We start from the raw sequence: 19,198 nt of genomic DNA on the forward strand, positions 1-19,198 counted from the left end.
AGCTGTCATGAGAGGAGGCTTAGACCAGGGGCTCTGTTGTCCGGGATTGGCACAGACCTTCCCAAGCTGGGGCTGGGGCTGGGGCTGGGGCTGGGCACACAGACCCCTGGGAGCTGCACAGAGCCCCACCCACCCTCACGGGCTTGCGCTCAGGTGCCTGTCGCCACGCACCTAGCCGTTTGCTGCTGGAGGCCGTCGCGTCTCTCCCAGAGGCGCTTGTGTTCTTTCCGCAGCACCTGGACAAAGGAAGGGCGCCGGTCAATAGTCCACCGCCATGGCCAGCCTGAGGGCGCTTTCCCCATGCAAAGACCTTGCCTCCTGGGCCCAGTACCTTCTCGATCTCACCCTGCTCCTGCAGGGCCTCTGCCAGCTTGGCTGCTGCTTGCTTCTCCTGCAAAGCAAGTGGGGCACGTTGCAAGGAGCCCAGGTGGGACTGCGGATCCCCAGTCCGGCTCCAGGGCACTGTGAGGCCAGCCGGGCACAGGGAGGCAGGGACACAGGCATCCTCGGGGGCTGGTGAGCGCCAAGCCCCCGAGGTGGCCCAGCAGCTCTGGCCACCTAAGCGCTGTTTTCGGGTGGATCCCAGACCTGGTGGAGCTCCTTCAGGGCTGCGTCTCCCTCCGCCTTCACCTCAATCAGGTCTGCCTGGGAGAGAAGAGACAGCGCGAACCTCTCAGTGGGGGCAGCTGGAGGACCCCCCGTGAGACCAGCGTGGGCCCAACGCCCAGCGGCCTGCCTTAGATGGGGCGTCCCCCAAGCCACGCAGCCCCCCGCCCCCGTCAGGCTCCCTCTCACACGGCCTGTCCCCAGACACACAGGAGGGTTACCCGCCCCACCTCGTTCCCCTACAACCCCACTGGGGAGCCTGCAGACCCACATCAGGCTCCCCCCACCACCCCAGCCACCTTGCGGGGACCGCAACATGCCCACCCCCACCCCCCGACCCCTTTGCCTCGTGGTGCCTCTCAGACCCACAGTGGAGCAGGCCTGGGGCAGCCAGCAGAGCGTCTGCCTCACCTTGAGCTGCGTGAGGACTTCCTTAGTCCTCTCCAGCTGCTGGGAGCTCTGGGCATGCTGCGCTGCCAGGGTCAGGTGCTGTGCAGATGAGACAGGGGTGAGTGCCAAGCGTGGGCTGGCCATGGGGCAGCCAGAGGTGTGTCACAGGGCGTGTGGGCACGGGGCTCTCCGTACCTCAGTGGTCAGCTCCTGCAGGGTGGTGCGGAGCTCCTCTTTCTCCTTCTCCTGCAGGGATGGGGACAGTGGTAGAGAGCAGGGCTTGGAGCTCCCTCCGCACATGCCCGGTGTGGCATCCCCAGCACCTACCAAGCACCTGAGCTGCTCCTGCACTGAAGCTGCCTCTTGCTCGCTCTCCTTCAGGCAGCCCAAGAGGGCACTGAGCTCTTCCCTCAGCCCCACAGCCGACTCCTCAGCCGCCTCCCAGGAAGGCGGCAGCCTGCAGGATTGAAGGGATGGCAGACTGCTGAGTGCAGATCGCCAGGGCAGACATCAGGCCCCCAGGCAGCCAGTGCCCAGAGCCGTGCAGCACTGGTGGCAGGGCCCCCCCATCTCGACCCAGCCCTGCAGGGCCCCCCCTCGAGGGCCCAGGTGTGCAGCTGCTGCAGACAGCCCCAGGGAGCTGCATCTCAGCCCCAGGCAGGATGCAGCCACGCCCACCCGTCCGTCTCTTCTTCCAGCTGGGTGCTGGCTGCTCGCAGCACTCCACAAGCCTGCTCCAGCTCCAGCAGCTTCTCCAGCAGGTCCCGGCATTCATCCTGCTCATGCTGCAAGGAGAGCTGCAAGTCCTCCGGCTCCATGGGGCCTGGCATGCAGTGCAGGCCAAGGGGCTCCAGCTCCTTTGGGCCAAATGAGCTGCACCCCCTCACCCCGAGAGGACCCTTGCCGCACGAGCCGCAGGCAGTTCTGTGTCCCAGGAGCCAAGGATGCTCATCTGCCGCACTGTGATGTCACCCCGCCCCACCTGAAGCTGATTGCCTGCCCCACCCGGGGCTGCTGTGACATGCCTGCTCTTCTCTGACCTCACTGCCCTTCTCTGACCTCACTGCTGCGTCCGCGGGTGCCTGCTGCAGCACACAGGGGAACTGAGGGTTGCATAGCCCCCAGCCCCCTCCGCGGCTGCCTGGACACCCCCATCTAGGCACCAACCCCCACGGCTGCGCTACGCCCCAGCCTTGCGCAGGGCTGTACGGCTCGCCAGCTCCAGAGCGCTCTGCTAAGCACTCCCCCAGGCCCGCTGGTATACATGAAACAACAGCCGGGTCAGGGAACTGAGAGAGTCCCACGAGGCAGTCGTGTTTAGGGAGGGCACTAGGCCACTTTGAAACATTTGGCGGAGACTCCACTACCTTCCTTCATGACCAGCACACCTCTTGCTAATGGCCGCACCAAAGTGCTAGTCCTTAACCCTTCTCTGCTGACTTTGCTGGCAGCACCCGGTCCCATGGAGCCGAGGCTGCCTGGTTAGCACTGATGCCTGCCATCCTTGGTGGTCTGTAGCTGCAGAGGTCAAGGCGATCCGGCCCGAAAGCTCTGTGACAAGAGAAGCTGGAACGCAAGCAGGCGGGTCGTCTTCCATCCTCCGGCTCCCTGCTTGATTCTTTCATGTTATTGTCCCCCTCGCACACACCCACCCCCCGCCCCCCACACAGCCCCGCACCGCCATAATAGGGGTGGGGGCTCCTTTCTCTTCTGCTGCTCTCTTGCTTCCAGCTTGGCCGCTCTCCTTCCTGAGTCCTTTGGAGGATGGCCTACCTATCTGCAGCCCCTCGTGCGTCTCTGCTCTTTTGCCCGGCACCTTTTGTTACTCGCGTGCCTCCTTTTTGCCACCACACGCCTCTTTGCTCGCTTGGAGGTCACATTGCTCCCATGCTCATGGAAAACGCTCATGCTTTGGGTCCGTCTGAGTCTGCTTCAGCAGCACGGGTGGCCCACACGGTCTCCAGAGGTGCCGTTCCAACCCCAGCTACTGGGTGAGTTGGTGATGCTGTCTGGCCATGCCCTCCCAAGGTTGCAAAACTGCACTTTTGGGCTATGCTTCTGTTTGGGTTGAAGCCAGCTACTAGGAACTCTAGGCCGAAGAACGCAAGCGCACCGTTGCGGTGTCCGCTGTGTAGGCTACAGCCTAGAGGGCGCTCTCGACCTTCTGGGCCATATAGGGCTGTTCAAAGCTCTCTGCCAGCCCGACAGGCAGCTCTCCTGCCAGGCAGGCCTGCAGCAGGCGGCAGGCCTCCCCAGCTCCTTCTCTGACCCACAGCCTTTGCTGCCTTCCCTGTGCTAGAGCAAGGCATGGGGCCAGGGCCCCCGCTCTGCGGGCAGTGCCGAAGGGCAAGGCGCCCTTGCGCCTTTCTCTCCAAACGGGCTCCTGGTGTCCCTGGGCTGGGGCTGAAGACCAGGCAGGTCCCTGTGTCCCAGGGCAGATTTTTGTCACGGGCTGAGCTGTACAGCCCAGTGAAAGGGCAGCAGCAAATGGCGCCTGCAGGCACGGGAATTGCAACGGTGTACGCAGCACGTGGGGCACAGCTTTGCGCCTCCCCACCAGGCAGCCAGCTCTGCGTCAGAGCCATTGTGAGGCATGGCCAGGCAGTGGCGAAAGGTTGGCTCCCACTCTGAACTTCAGCCCCCTCCCTCACAGGCCTCCCCTCACTCCTACGTCCCTCGCCTGAAATTCCTTGACACGCTCAGTCCCTTTCCAAGGAAAAATCACAGACTGCTGAGTCGGGTTTCTTGGTTGTCCTTTCTCTTGTTAAAGACAGGGTGAGCGTGGTGACCGGTAGGCTGCAGGCAAACGTGCCCCACAGCATCGTGCAGTCGCAGCTGGAGGCCCAGCGTGTCTGCACGTGCCACGCCAGAGGTGTGCCGTTCCGGCGGTGCCCCGGGAAAAAGGTGGCGCTGCAGGCTGGGTGGTTGGACGTTGGCCGGTCTGCGCGGCGCCCCGTGGCCCTGTCCCTCTGCACCCCACAAGGTGCAGGGCCAGGGGTATCAGAAGAGCGGGGGCCTTGCTGGGCAGCTCCCAAAGGCGGACGCCAGCCCGCGCGGCAGGTCCCAGCTGCCGCTGTCCCTCGTCAGCAGCACCAGGCAGAGCAACGCGAGCTGCAGGCCGGCAAAGAGCAGAAACTGCCTCCTGCAGGCCAGGAGAGGGTTAAGACAGAGGAGGAGAGCAATCTCTCTCCTCCTGGTTCCAGACATCATCTGCAGACCCCACCAGACCAGCACTGCCACGCTGCATCATGCCAGGCACAACCTCCCCCCCACCCCGCCCCGCAACACACACAAACGCACGCTCCCCCGCCCTGCTGCCGAGCCTCAGGTTAAGGGCCCCGGCATCTCAGCTCGGCTCTTCATCTCACTCCTGGGCCCAGAAACAACCACCACCCCCACAACCCGGGGAAAAGGGATCCTGAGGAACGTCAGTGCTGAGAAGTCCAAAGCTGCCGCATGCCTTGCGACCGCTAGCCTGGGCATCCCACCCCCCACAGAAGAGCCCCGGCACGCTGAGCCCCAAGGGGCCACTTACTGCAGCCAAAAGATGATCCCATGCCTCTTCGCCACCAGCTGCTCCTCCTGCAGGTCAACGCACAGCGGGGACATGCGTTGCTGCGGGCAAGGCTGCTGGCCTTTGGGGGCTCACACCCCACACCCCCTCCCTCATCCCCGCTGAGATCAGCGCTGCCAAACCCACCGGGCACCCTGCACACCCTGCCTTCCCCGAGACCCCGAGATCGGCCTTGTCTGTCCTACCAGCTTCACAGCCACCATCTCCTGCATAAGCGACGCGGACAGCTGGGCCGCCTGCTCCGCCTTCCACCTGTTGTGGGCACCACAGGCGTTTGGGGTGTGAGAAGAGAGCTCGGCGGGCATTGCGACCACCAGATGGGGAGCGTGACCCAAGGGTGCTGCGCAGGCTCTGCTGGGGGCTGAGGCAAGGCACCACAGGGTCCCCGCACCGAAGCCTGCACCTCCAAGCCTGAGGCGGGAAGGGGGACATTTAGGAGAGGCTTGGCGCTCTTCCGAGTTGTTCAGAGCTGCTTCAAAGAGCCAAGCGGTGTTTGGGGATTTTGTTTTCATGGGCTGCTCTGGGAAAGGCACGGGGCTCTTGAGAGAAGGTTTGGAGGACTTGAAGGGAGGCTGAAAGCTGTCGCAGAGCCGCTGAGGGCTGTCCAGAAGCGTTCAGCCCTCCTGGAAGGATGTTAGAGCTTGTGCGCGTGCTCGAGCGCTGTTTAGGGAAGGTTTGGAGCCCCGCAGAGGTGCTTTGCGGTGCTCCAGAGGCATGCTCGTGGCGTTGGGAGCAGCTTAGCTGTCATGAGAGGAGGCTTAGACCAGGGGCTCTGTTGTCCGGGATTGGCACAGACCTTCCCAAGCTGGGGCTGGGGCTGGGGCTGGGGCTGGGCACACAGACCCCTGGGAGCTGCACAGAGCCCCACCCACCCTCACGGGCTTGCGCTCAGGTGCCTGTCGCCACGCACCTAGCCGTTTGCTGCTGGAGGCCGTCGCGTCTCTCCCAGAGGCGCTTGTGTTCTTTCCGCAGCACCTGGACAAAGGAAGGGCGCCGGTCAATAGTCCACCGCCATGGCCAGCCTGAGGGCGCTTTCCCCATGCAAAGACCTTGCCTCCTGGGCCCAGTACCTTCTCGATCTCACCCTGCTCCTGCAGGGCCTCTGCCAGCTTGGCTGCTGCTTGCTTCTCCTGCAAAGCAAGTGGGGCACGTTGCAAGGAGCCCAGGTGGGACTGCGGATCCCCAGTCCGGCTCCAGGGCACTGTGAGGCCAGCCGGGCACAGGGAGGCAGGGACACAGGCATCCTCGGGGGCTGGTGAGCGCCAAGCCCCCGAGGTGGCCCAGCAGCTCTGGCCACCTAAGCGCTGTTTTCGGGTGGATCCCAGACCTGGTGGAGCTCCTTCAGGGCTGCGTCTCCCTCCGCCTTCACCTCAATCAGGTCTGCCTGGGAGAGAAGAGACAGCGCGAACCTCTCAGTGGGGGCAGCTGGAGGACCCCCCGTGAGACCAGCGTGGGCCCAACGCCCAGCGGCCTGCCTTAGATGGGGCGTCCCCCAAGCCACGCAGCCCCCCGCCCCCGTCAGGCTCCCTCTCACACGGCCTGTCCCCAGACACACAGGAGGGTTACCCGCCCCACCTCGTTCCCCTACAACCCCACTGGGGAGCCTGCAGACCCACATCAGGCTCCCCCCACCACCCCAGCCACCTTGCGGGGACCGCAACATGCCCACCCCCACCCCCCGACCCCTTTGCCTCGTGGTGCCTCTCAGACCCACAGTGGAGCAGGCCTGGGGCAGCCAGCAGAGCGTCTGCCTCACCTTGAGCTGCGTGAGGACTTCCTTAGTCCTCTCCAGCTGCTGGGAGCTCTGGGCATGCTGCGCTGCCAGGGTCAGGTGCTGTGCAGATGAGACAGGGGTGAGTGCCAAGCGTGGGCTGGCCATGGGGCAGCCAGAGGTGTGTCACAGGGCGTGTGGGCACGGGGCTCTCCGTACCTCAGTGGTCAGCTCCTGCAGGGTGGTGCGGAGCTCCTCTTTCTCCTTCTCCTGCAGGGATGGGGACAGTGGTAGAGAGCAGGGCTTGGAGCTCCCTCCGCACATGCCCGGTGTGGCATCCCCAGCACCTACCAAGCACCTGAGCTGCTCCTGCACTGAAGCTGCCTCTTGCTCGCTCTCCTTCAGGCAGCCCAAGAGGGCACTGAGCTCTTCCCTCAGCCCCACAGCCGACTCCTCAGCCGCCTCCCAGGAAGGCGGCAGCCTGCAGGATTGAAGGGATGGCAGACTGCTGAGTGCAGATCGCCAGGGCAGACATCAGGCCCCCAGGCAGCCAGTGCCCAGAGCCGTGCAGCACTGGTGGCAGGGCCCCCCCATCTCGACCCAGCCCTGCAGGGCCCCCCCTCGAGGGCCCAGGTGTGCAGCTGCTGCAGACAGCCCCAGGGAGCTGCATCTCAGCCCCAGGCAGGATGCAGCCACGCCCACCCGTCCGTCTCTTCTTCCAGCTGGGTGCTGGCTGCTCGCAGCACTCCACAAGCCTGCTCCAGCTCCAGCAGCTTCTCCAGCAGGTCCCGGCATTCATCCTGCTCATGCTGCAAGGAGAGCTGCAAGTCCTCCGGCTCCATGGGGCCTGGCATGCAGTGCAGGCCAAGGGGCTCCAGCTCCTTTGGGCCAAATGAGCTGCACCCCCTCACCCCGAGAGGACCCTTGCCGCACGAGCCGCAGGCAGTTCTGTGTCCCAGGAGCCAAGGATGCTCATCTGCCGCACTGTGATGTCACCCCGCCCCACCTGAAGCTGATTGCCTGCCCCACCCGGGGCTGCTGTGACATGCCTGCTCTTCTCTGACCTCACTGCCCTTCTCTGACCTCACTGCTGCGTCCGCGGGTGCCTGCTGCAGCACACAGGGGAACTGAGGGTTGCATAGCCCCCAGCCCCCTCTGCGGCTGCCTGGACACCCCCATCTAGGCACCAACCCCCACGGCTGCGCTACGCCCCAGCCTTGCGCAGGGCTGTACGGCTCGCCAGCTCCAGAGCGCTCTGCTAAGCACTCCCCCAGGCCCGCTGGTATACATGAAACAACAGCCGGGTCAGGGAACTGAGAGAGTCCCACGAGGCAGTCGTGTTTAGGGAGGGCACTAGGCCACTTTGAAACATTTGGCGGAGACTCCACTACCTTCCTTCATGACCAGCACACCTCTTGCTAATGGCCGCACCAAAGTGCTAGTCCTTAACCCTTCTCTGCTGACTTTGCTGGCAGCACCCGGTCCCATGGAGCCGAGGCTGCCTGGTTAGCACTGATGCCTGCCATCCTTGGTGGTCTGTAGCTGCAGAGGTCAAGGCGATCCGGCCCGAAAGCTCTGTGACAAGAGAAGCTGGAACGCAAGCAGGCGGGTCGTCTTCCATCCTCCGGCTCCCTGCTTGATTCTTTCATGTTATTGTCCCCCTCGCACACACCCACCCCCCGCCCCCCACACAGCCCCGCACCGCCATAATAGGGGTGGGGGCTCCTTTCTCTTCTGCTGCTCTCTTGCTTCCAGCTTGGCCGCTCTCCTTCCTGAGTCCTTTGGAGGATGGCCTACCTATCTGCAGCCCCTCGTGCGTCTCTGCTCTTTTGCCCGGCACCTTTTGTTACTCGCGTGCCTCCTTTTTGCCACCACACGCCTCTTTGCTCGCTTGGAGGTCACATTGCTCCCATGCTCATGGAAAACGCTCATGCTTTGGGTCCGTCTGAGTCTGCTTCAGCAGCACGGGTGGCCCACACGGTCTCCAGAGGTGCCGTTCCAACCCCAGCTACTGGGTGAGTTGGTGATGCTGTCTGGCCATGCCCTCCCAAGGTTGCAAAACTGCACTTTTGGGCTATGCTTCTGTTTGGGTTGAAGCCAGCTACTAGGAACTCTAGGCCGAAGAACGCAAGCGCACCGTTGCGGTGTCCGCTGTGTAGGCTACAGCCTAGAGGGCGCTCTCGACCTTCTGGGCCATATAGGGCTGTTCAAAGCTCTCTGCCAGCCCGACAGGCAGCTCTCCTGCCAGGCAGGCCTGCAGCAGGCGGCAGGCCTCCCCAGCTCCTTCTCTGACCCACAGCCTTTGCTGCCTTCCCTGTGCTAGAGCAAGGCATGGGGCCAGGGCCCCCGCTCTGCGGGCAGTGCCGAAGGGCAAGGCGCCCTTGCGCCTTTCTCTCCAAACGGGCTCCTGGTGTCCCTGGGCTGGGGCTGAAGACCAGGCAGGTCCCTGTGTCCCAGGGCAGATTTTTGTCACGGGCTGAGCTGTACAGCCCAGTGAAAGGGCAGCAGCAAATGGCGCCTGCAGGCACGGGAATTGCAACGGTGTACGCAGCACGTGGGGCACAGCTTTGCGCCTCCCCACCAGGCAGCCAGCTCTGCGTCAGAGCCATTGTGAGGCATGGCCAGGCAGTGGCGAAAGGTTGGCTCCCACTCTGAACTTCAGCCCCCTCCCTCACAGGCCTCCCCTCACTCCTACGTCCCTCGCCTGAAATTCCTTGACACGCTCAGTCCCTTTCCAAGGAAAAATCACAGACTGCTGAGTCGGGTTTCTTGGTTGTCCTTTCTCTTGTTAAAGACAGGGTGAGCGTGGTGACCGGTAGGCTGCAGGCAAACGTGCCCCACAGCATCGTGCAGTCGCAGCTGGAGGCCCAGCGTGTCTGCACGTGCCACGCCAGAGGTGTGCCGTTCCGGCGGTGCCCCGGGAAAAAGGTGGCGCTGCAGGCTGGGTGGTTGGACGTTGGCCGGTCTGCGCGGCGCCCCGTGGCCCTGTCCCTCTGCACCCCACAAGGTGCAGGGCCAGGGGTATCAGAAGAGCGGGGGCCTTGCTGGGCAGCTCCCAAAGGCGGACGCCAGCCCGCGCGGCAGGTCCCAGCTGCCGCTGTCCCTCGTCAGCAGCACCAGGCAGAGCAACGCGAGCTGCAGGCCGGCAAAGAGCAGAAACTGCCTCCTGCAGGCCAGGAGAGGGTTAAGACAGAGGAGGAGAGCAATCTCTCTCCTCCTGGTTCCAGACATCATCTGCAGACCCCACCAGACCAGCACTGCCACGCTGCATCATGCCAGGCACAACCTCCCCCCCACCCCGCCCCGCAACACACACAAACGCACGCTCCCCCGCCCTGCTGCCGAGCCTCAGGTTAAGGGCCCCGGCATCTCAGCTCGGCTCTTCATCTCACTCCTGGGCCCAGAAACAACCACCACCCCCGCAACCCGGGGAAAAGGGATCCTGAGGAACGTCAGTGCTGAGAAGTCCAAAGCTGCCGCATGCCTTGCGACCGCTAGCCTGGGCATCCCACCCCCCACAGAAGAGCCCCGGCACGCTGAGCCCCAAGGGGCCACTTACTGCAGCCAAAAGATGATCCCATGCCTCTTCGCCACCAGCTGCTCCTCCTGCAGGTCAACGCACAGCGGGGACATGCGTTGCTGCGGGCAAGGCTGCTGGCCTTTGGGGGCTCACACCCCACACCCCCTCCCTCATCCCCGCTGAGATCAGCGCTGCCAAACCCACCGGGCACCCTGCACACCCTGCCTTCCCCGAGACCCCGAGATCGGCCTTGTCTGTCCTACCAGCTTCACAGCCACCATCTCCTGCATAAGCGACGCGGACAGCTGGGCCGCCTGCTCCGCCTTCCACCTGTTGTGGGCACCACAGGCGTTTGGGGTGTGAGAAGAGAGCTCGGCGGGCATTGCGACCACCAGATGGGGAGCGTGACCCAAGGGTGCTGCACAGGCTCTGCTGGGGGCTGAGGCAAGGCACCACAGGGTCCCCGCACCGAAGCCTGCACCTCCAAGCCTGAGGCGGGAAGGGGGACATTTAGGAGAGGCTTGGCGCTCTTCCGAGTTGTTCAGAGCTGCTTCAAAGAGCCAAGCGGTGTTTGGGGATTTTGTTTTCATGGGCTGCTCTGGGAAAGGCACGGGGCTCTTGAGAGAAGGTTTGGAGGACTTGAAGGGAGGCTGAAAGCTGTCGCAGAGCCGCTGAGGGCTGTCCAGAAGCGTTCAGCCCTCCTGGAAGGATGTTAGAGCTTGTGCACGTGCTCGAGCGCTGTTTAGGGAAGGTTTGGAGCCCCGCAGAGGTGCTTTGCGGTGCTCCAGAGGCATGCTCGTGGCGTTGGGAGCAGCTTAGCTGTCATGAGAGGAGGCTTAGACCAGGGGCTCTGTTGTCCGGGATTGGCACAGACCTTCCCAAGCTGGGGCTGGGGCTGGGGCTGGGGCTGGGGCTGGGCACACAGACCCCTGGGAGCTGCACAGAGCCCCACCCACCCTCACGGGCTTGCGCTCAGGTGCCTGTCGCCACGCACCTAGCCGTTTGCTGCTGGAGGCCGTCGCGTCTCTCCCAGAGGCGCTTGTGTTCTTTCCGCAGCACCTGGACAAAGGAAGGGCGCCGGTCAATAGTCCACCGCCATGGCCAGCCTGAGGGCGCTTTCCCCATGCAAAGACCTTGCCTCCTGGGCCCAGTACCTTCTCGATCTCACCCTGCTCCTGCAGGGCCTCTGCCAGCTTGGCTGCTGCTTGCTTCTCCTGCAAAGCAAGTGGGGCACGTTGCAAGGAGCCCAGGTGGGACTGCGGATCCCCAGTCCGGCTCCAGGGCACTGTGAGGCCAGCCGGGCACAGGGAGGCAGGGACACAGGCATCCTCGGGGGCTGGTGAGCGCCAAGCCCCCGAGGTGGCCCAGCAGCTCTGGCCACCTAAGCGCTGTTTTCGGGTGGATCCCAGACCTGGTGGAGCTCCTTCAGGGCTGCGTCTCCCTCCGCCTTCACCTCAATCAGGTCTGCCTGGGAGAGAAGAGACAGCGCGAACCTCTCAGTGGGGGCAGCTGGAGGACCCCCCGTGAGACCAGCGTGGGCCCAACGCCCAGCGGCCTGCCTTAGATGGGGCGTCCCCCAAGCCACGCAGCCCCCCGCCCCCGTCAGGCTCCCTCTCACACGGCCTGTCCCCAGACACACAGGAGGGTTACCCGCCCCACCTCGTTCCCCTACAACCCCACTGGGGAGCCTGCAGACCCACATCAGGCTCCCCCCACCACCCCAGCCACCTTGCGGGGACCGCAACATGCCCACCCCCACCCCCCGACCCCTTTGCCTCGTGGTGCCTCTCAGACCCACAGTGGAGCAGGCCTGGGGCAGCCAGCAGAGCGTCTGCCTCACCTTGAGCTGCGTGAGGACTTCCTTAGTCCTCTCCAGCTGCTGGGAGCTCTGGGCATGCTGCGCTGCCAGGGTCAGGTGCTGTGCAGATGAGACGGGGGTGAGTGCCAAGCGTGGGCTGGCCATGGGGCAGCCAGAGGTGTGTCACAGGGCGTGTGGGCACGGGGCTCTCCGTACCTCAGTGGTCAGCTCCTGCAGGGTGGTGCGGAGCTCCTCTTTCTCCTTCTCCTGCAGGGATGGGGACAGTGGTGGAGAGCAGGGCTTGGAGCTCCCTCCGCACATGCCCAGTGTGGCATCCCCAGCACCTACCAAGCACCTGAGCTGCTCCTGCACTGAAGCTGCCTCTTGCTCGCTCTCCTTCAGGCAGCCCAAGAGGGCACTGAGCTCTTCCCTCAGCCCCACAGCCGACTCCTCAGCCGCCTCCCAGGAAGGCGGCAGCCTGCAGGATTGAAGGGATGGCAGACTGCTGAGTGCAGATCGCCAGGGCAGACATCAGGCCCCCAGGCAGCCAGTGCCCAGAGCCGTGCAGCACTGGTGGCAGGGCCCCCCCATCTCGACCCAGCCCTGCAGGGCCCTCCCTCGAGGGCCCAGGTGTGCAGCTGCTGCAGACAGCCCCAGGGAGCTGCATCTCAGCCCCAGGCAGGATGCAGCCACGCCCACCCGTCCGTCTCTTCTTCCAGCTGGGTGCTGGCTGCTCGCAGCACTCCACAAGCCTGCTCCAGCTCCAGCAGCTTCTCCAGCAGGTCCCGGCATTCATCCTGCTCATGCTGCAAGGAGAGCTGCAAGTCCTCCAGCTCCATGGGGCCTGGCATGCAGTGCAGGCCAAGGGGCTCCAGCTCCTTTGGGCCAAATGAGCTGCACCCCCTCACCCCGAGAGGACCCTTGCCGCACGAGCCGCAGGCAGCTCTGTGTCCCAGGAGCCAAGGATGCTCATCTGCCGCACTGTGATGTCACCCCGCCCCACCTGAAGCTGATTGCCTGCCCCACCCGGGGCTGCTGTGACATGCCTGCTCTTCTCTGACCTCACTGCCCTTCTCTGACCTCACTGCTGCGTCCGCGGGTGCCTGCTGCAGCACACAGGGGAACTGAGGGTTGCATAGCCCCCAGCCCCCTCCGCGGCTGCCTGGACACCCCCATCTAGGCACCAACCCCCACGGCTGCGCTACGCCCCAGCCTTGCGCAGGGCTGTACGGCTCGCCAGCTCCAGAGCGCTCTGCTAAGCACTCCCCCAGGCCCGCTGGTATACATGAAACAACAGCCGGGTCAGGGAACTGAGAGAGTCCCACGAGGCAGTCGTGTTTAGGGAGGGCACTAGGCCACTTTGAAACATTTGGCGGAGACTCCACTACCTTCCTTCATGACCAGCACACCTCTTGCTAATGGCCGCACCAAAGTGCTAGTCCTTAACCCTTCTCTGCTGACTTTGCTGGCAGCACCCGGTCCCATGGAGCCGAGGCTGCCTGGTTAGCACTGATGCCTGCCATCCTTGGTGGTCTGTAGCTGCAGAGGTCAAGGCGATCCGGCCCGAAAGCTCTGTGACAAGAGAAGCTGGAACGCAAGCAGGCGGGTCGTCTTCCATCCTCCGACTCCCTGCTTGATTCTTTCATGTTATTGTCCCCCTCGCACACACCCACCCCCCGCCCCCCACACAGCCCCGCACCGCCATAATAGGGGTGGGGGCTCCTTTCTCTTCTGCTGCTCTCTTGCTTCCAGCTTGGCCGCTCTCCTTCCTGAGTCCTTTGGAGGATGGCCTACCTATCTGCAGCCCCTCGTGCGTCTCTGCTCTTTTGCCCGGCACCTTTTGTTACTCGCGTGCCTCCTTTTTGCCACCACACGCCTCTTTGCTCGCTTGGAGGTCACATTGCTCCCATGCTCATGGAAAACGCTCATGCTTTGGGTCCGTCTGAGTCTGCTTCAGCAGCACGGGTGGCCCACACGGTCTCCAGAGGTGCCGTTCCAACCCCAGCTACTGGGTGAGTTGGTGATGCTGTCTGGCCATGCCCTCCCAAGGTTGCAAAACTGCACTTTTGGGCTATGCTTCTGTTTGGGTTGAAGCCAGCTACTAGGAACTCTAGGCCGAAGAACGCAAGCGCACCGTTGCGGTGTCCGCTGTGTAGGCTACAGCCTAGAGGGCGCTCTCGACCTTCTGGGCCATATAGGGCTGTTCAAAGCTCTCTGCCAGCCCGACAGGCAGCTCTCCTGCCAGGCAGGCCTGCAGCAGGCGGCAGGCCTCCCCAGCTCCTTCTCTGACCCACAGCCTTTGCTGCCTTCCCTGTGCTAGAGCAAGGCATGGGGCCAGGGCCCCCGCTCTGCGGGCAGTGCCGAAGGGCAAGGCGCCCTTGCGCCTTTCTCTCCAAACGGGCTCCTGGTGTCCCTGGGCTGGGGCTGAAGACCAGGCAGGTCCCTGTGTCCCAGGGCAGATTTTTGTCACGGGCTGAGCTGTACAGCCCAGTGAAAGGGCAGCAGCAAATGGCGCCTGCAGGCACGGGAATTGCAACGGTGTACGCAGCACGTGGGGCACAGCTTTGCGCCTCCCCACCAGGCAGCCAGCTCTGCGTCAGAGCCATTGTGAGGCATGGCCAGGCAGTGGCGAAAGGTTGGCTCCCACTCTGAACTTCAGCCCCCTCCCTCACAGGCCTCCCCTCACTCCTACGTCCCTCGCCTGAAATTCCTTGACACGCTCAGTCCCTTTCCAAGGAAAAATCACAGACTGCTGAGTCGGGTTTCTTGGTTGTCCTTTCTCTTGTTAAAGACAGGGTGAGCGTGGTGACCGGTAGGCTGCAGGCAAACGTGCCCCACAGCATCGTGCAGTCGCAGCTGGAGGCCCAGCGTGTCTGCACGTGCCACGCCAGAGGTGTGCCGTTCCGGCGGTGCCCCGGGAAAAAGGTGGCGCTGCAGGCTGGGTGGTTGGACGTTGGCCGGTCTGCGCGGCGCCCCGTGGCCCTGTCCCTCTGCACCCCACAAGGTGCAGGGCCAGGGGTATCAGAAGAGCGGGGGCCTTGCTGGGCAGCTCCCAAAGGCGGACGCCAGCCCGCGCGGCAGGTCCCAGCTGCCGCTGTCCCTCGTCAGCAGCACCAGGCAGAGCAACGCGAGCTGCAGGCCGGCAAAGAGCAGAAACTGCCTCCTGCAGGCCAGGAGAGGGTTAAGACAGAGGAGGAGAGCAATCTCTCTCCTCCTGGTTCCAGACATCATCTGCAGACCCCACCAGACCAGCACTGCCACGCTGCATCATGCCAGGCACAACCTCCCCCCCACCCCGCCCCGCAACACACAAACGCACGCTCCCCCGCCCTGCTGCCGAGCCTCAGGTTAAGGGCCCCGGCATCTCAGCTCGGCTCTTCATCTCACTCCTGGGCCCAGAAACAACCACCACCCCCGCAACCCGGGGAAAAGGGATCCTGAGGAACGTCAGTGCTGAGAAGTCCAAAGCTGCCGCATGCCTTGCGACCGCTAGCCTGGGCATCCCACCCCCCACAGAAGAGCCCCGGCACGCTGAGCCCCAAGGGGCCACTTACTGCAGCCAAAAGATGATCCCATGCCTCTTCGCCACCAGCTGCTCCTCCTGCAGGTCAACGCACAGCGGGGACATGCGTTGCTGCGGGCAAGGCTGCTGGCCTTTGGGGGCTCACACCCCACACCCCCTCCCTCATCCCCGCTGAGATCAGCGCTGCCAAACCCACCGGGCACCCTGCACACCCTGCCTTCCCCGAGACCCCGAGATCGGCCTTGTCTGTCCTACCAGCTTCACAGCCACCATCTCCTGCATAAGCGACGCGGACAGCTGGGCCGCCTGCTCCGCCTTCCACCTGTTGTGGGCACCACAGGCGTTTGGGGTGTGAGAAGAGAGCTCGGCGGGCATTGCGACCACCAGATGGGGAGCGTGACCCAAGGGTGCTGCGCAGGCTCTGCTGGGGGCTGAGGCAAGGCACCACAGGGTCCCCGCACCGAAGCTTGCACCTCCAAGCCTGAGGCGGGAAGGGGGACATTTAGGAGAGGCTTGGCGCTCTTCCGAGTTGTTCAGAGCTGCTTCAAAGAGCCAAGCGGTGTTTGGGGATTTTGTTTTCATGGGCTGCTCTGGGAAAGGCACGGGGCTCTTGAGAGAAGGTTTGGAGGACTTGAAGGGAGGCTGAAAGCTGTCGCAGAGCCGCTGAGGGCTGTCCAGAAGCGTTCAGCCCTCCTGGAAGGATGTTAGAGCTTGTGCGCGTGCTCGAGCGCTGTTTAGGGAAGGTTTGGAGCCCCGCAGAGGTGCTTTGCGGTGCTCCAGAGGCATGCTCGTGGCGTTGGGAGCAGCTTAGCTGTCATGAGAGGAGGCTTAGACCAGGGGCTCTGTTGTCCGGGATTGGCACAGACCTTCCCAAGCTGGGGCTGGGGCTGGGGCTGGGGCTGGGGCTGGGCACACAGACCCCTGGGAGCTGCACAGAGCCCCACCCACCCTCACGGGCTTGCGCTCAGGTGCCTGTGGCCACGCACCTAGCCGTTTGCTGCTGGAGGCCGTCGCGTCTCTCCCAGAGGCGCTTGTGTTCTTTCCGCAGCACCTGGACAAAGGAAGGGCGCCGGTCAATAGTCCACCGCCATGGCCAGCCTGAGGGCACTTTCCCCATGCAAAGACCTTGCCTCCTGGGCCCAGTACCTTCTCGATCTCACCCTGCTCCTGCAGGGCCTCTGCCAGCTTGGCTGCTGCTTGCTTCTCCTGCAAAGCAAGTGGGGCATGTTGCAAGGAGCCCAGGTGGGACTGCGGATCCCCAGTCCGGCTCCAGGGCACTGTGAGGCCAGCCGGGCACAGGGAGGCAGGGACACAGGCATCCTCGGGGGCTGGTGAGCGCCAAGCCCCCGAGGTGGCCCAGCAGCTCTGGCCACCTAAGCGCTGTTTTCGGGTGGATCCCAGACCTGGTGGAGCTCCTTCAGGGCTGCGTCTCCCTCCGCCTTCACCTCAATCAGGTCTGCCTGGGAGAGAAGAGACAGCGCGAACCTCTCAGTGGGGGCAGCTGGAGGACCCCCCGTGAGACCAGCGTGGGCCCAACGCCCAGCGGCCTGCCTTAGATGGGGCGTCCCCCAAGCCACGCAGCCCCCCGCCCCCGTCAGGCTCCCTCTCACACGGCCTGTCCCCAGACACACAGGAGGGTTACCCGCCCCACCTCGTTCCCCTACAACCCCACTGGGGAGCCTGCAGACCCACATCAGGCTCCCCCCACCACCCCAGCCACCTTGCGGGGACCGCAACATGCCCACCCCCACCCCCCGACCCCTTTGCCTCGTGGTGCCTCTCAGACCCACAGTGGAGCAGGCCTGGGGCAGCCAGCAGAGCGTCTGCCTCACCTTGAGCTGCGTGAGGACTTCCTTAGTCCTCTCCAGCTGCTGGGAGCTCTGGGCATGCTGCGCTGCCAGGGTCAGGTGCTGTGCAGATGAGACGGGGGTGAGTGCCAAGCGTGGGCTGGCCATGGGGCAGCCAGAGGTGTGTCACAGGGCGTGTGGGCACGGGGCTCTCCGTACCTCAGTGGTCAGCTCCTGCAGGGTGGTGCGGAGCTCCTCTTTCTCCTTCTCCTGCAGGGATGGGGACAGTGGTGGAGAGCAGGGCTTGGAGCTCCCTCCGCACATGCCCGGTGTGGCATCCCCAGCACCTACCAAGCACCTGAGCTGCTCCTGCACTGAAGCTGCCTCTTGCTCGCTCTCCTTCAGGCAGCCCAAGAGGGCACTGAGCTCTTCCCTCAGCCCCACAGCCGACTCCTCAGCCGCCTCCCAGGAAGGCGGCAGCCTGCAGGATTGAAGGGATGGCAGACTGCTGAGTGCAGATCGCCAGGGCAGACATCAGGCCCCCAGGCAGCCAGTGCCCAGAGCCGTGCAGCACTGGTGGCAGGGCCCCCCCATCTCGACCCAGCCCTGCAGGGCCCCCCCTCGAGGGCCCAGGTGTGCAGCTGCTGCAGACAGCCCCAGGGAGCTGCATCTCAGCCCCAGGCAGGATGCAGCCACGCCCACCCGTCCGTCTCTTCTTCCAGCTGGGTGCTGGCTGCTCGCAGCACTCCACAAGCCTGCTCCAGCTCCAGCAGCTTCTCCAGCAGGTCCCGGCATTCATCCTGCTCATGCTGCAAGGAGAGCTGCAAGTCCTCCAGCTCCATGGGGCCTGGCATGCAGTGCAGGCCAAGGGGCTCCAGCTCCTTTGGGCCAAATGAGCTGCACCCCCTCACCCCGAGAGGACCCTTGCCACACGAGCCGCAGGCAGCTCTGTGTCCCAGGAGCCAAGGATGCTCATCTGCCGCACTGTGATGTCACCCCGCCCCACCTGAAGCTGATTGCCTGCCCCACCCGGGGCTGCTGTGACATGCCTGCTCTTCTCTGACCTCACTGCCCTTCTCTGACCTCACTGCTGCGTCCGCGGGTGCCTGCTGCAGCACACAGGGGAACTGAGGGTTGCATAGCCCCCAGCCCCCTCCGCGGCTGCCTGGACACCCCCATCTAGGCACCAACCCCCACGGCTGCGCTACGCCCCAGCCTTGCGCAGGGCTGTACGGCTCGCCAGCTCCAGAGCGCTCTGCTAAGCACTCCCCCAGGCCCGCTGGTATACATGAAACAACAGCCGGGTCAGGGAACTGAGAGAGTCCCACGAGGCAGTCGTGTTTAGGGAGGGCACTAGGCCACTTTGAAACATTTGGCGGAGACTCCACTACCTTCCTTCATGACCAGCACACCTCTTGCTAATGGCCGCACCAAAGTGCTAGTCCTTAACCCTTCTCTGCTGACTTTGCTGGCAGCACCCGGTCCCATGGAGCCGAGGCTGCCTGGTTAGCACTGATGCCTGCCATCCTTGGTGGTCTGTAGCTGCAGAGGTCAAGGCGATCCGGCCCGAAAGCTCTGTGACAAGAGAAGCTGGAACGCAAGCAGGCGGGTCGTCTTCCATCCTCCGACTCCCTGCTTGATTCTTTCATGTTATTGTCCCCCTCGCACACACCCACCCCCCGCCCCCCACACAGCCCCGCACCGCCATAATAGGGGTGGGGGCTCCTTTCTCTTCTGCTGCTCTCTTGCTTCCAGCTTGGCCGCTCTCCTTCCTGAGTCCTTTGGAGGATGGCCTACCTATCTGCAGCCCCTCGTGCGTCTCTGCTCTTTTGCCCGGCACCTTTTGTTACTCGCGTGCCTCCTTTTTGCCACCACACGCCTCTTTGCTCGCTTGGAGGTCACATTGCTCCCATGCTCATGGAAAACGCTCATGCTTTGGGTCCGTCTGAGTCTGCTTCAGCAGCACGGGTGGCCCACACGGTCTCCAGAGGTGCCGTTCCAACCCCAGCTACTGGGTGAGTTGGTGATGCTGTCTGGCCATGCCCTCCCAAGGTTGCAAAACTGCACTTTTGGGCTATGCTTCTGTTTGGGTTGAAGCCAGCTACTAGGAACTCTAGGCCGAAGAACGCAAGCGCACCGTTGCGGTGTCCGCTGTGTAGGCTACAGCCTAGAGGGCGCTCTCGACCTTCTGGGCCATATAGGGCTGTTCAAAGCTCTCTGCCAGCCCGACAGGCAGCTCTCCTGCCAGGCAGGCCTGCAGCAGGCGGCAGGCCTCCCCAGCTCCTTCTC

Source organism: Struthio camelus, chromosome 24 (assembly GCF_040807025.1).
Source record: "Struthio camelus isolate bStrCam1 chromosome 24, bStrCam1.hap1, whole genome shotgun sequence".
In the NCBI taxonomy this organism is placed as follows: domain Eukaryota; kingdom Metazoa; phylum Chordata; class Aves; order Struthioniformes; family Struthionidae; genus Struthio; species Struthio camelus.